This window comes from Microtus ochrogaster, unplaced genomic scaffold (assembly GCF_000317375.1).
Source record: "Microtus ochrogaster isolate Prairie Vole_2 unplaced genomic scaffold, MicOch1.0 UNK23, whole genome shotgun sequence".
Lineage (NCBI taxonomy): Eukaryota > Metazoa > Chordata > Mammalia > Rodentia > Cricetidae > Microtus > Microtus ochrogaster.
In genome coordinates this window covers 5079479-5079846 of record NW_004949121.1, presented here as the reverse complement: position 1 = coordinate 5079846, position 368 = coordinate 5079479, and the positions used below count along the sequence as shown (strand labels likewise).

Here is a 368-nt window from a genome sequence, read left to right as displayed (position 1 = left end):
TATGGGAGGGGCTTGAGTAATGATGGCTATGGGAGGGGCTTGAGTAATGATGGCTATGAAAGGGGCTTGAGTAATGACTGATATGGGAGGGGCTTGAGTAATGATGGCTATGGGAGGGGCTTGAGTAATGATGGCTATGGGAGGGGCTTGAATAATGATTGATATGGGAGAGGCTTGAGAAATGATTGCTATGGGAGGGGCTTGAGTAATAATTGATATGGGAGGGGCTTGAGTAATGATTGCTATGGGAGGGGCTTGAGTAATGATTGATATGGGAGGGACTTGAGTAATGATTGATATGGGAGGGGCTCGAGTAATGATTGATATGGGAGGGGCTCGAGTAGTGACTGATATGGGAGGGGCTTGAG

At 47.6% G+C, this 368-nt stretch overlaps 1 protein-coding gene across 1 annotated transcript in view; it reads right to left on the bottom strand.

The window, feature by feature from the left end:
• The window catches only part of Sh2d4a (SH2 domain containing 4A), a 57132-nt gene that overhangs the window by 3051 nt on the left and 53713 nt on the right, over positions 1-368 (bottom strand). The window lies entirely within an intron of this gene.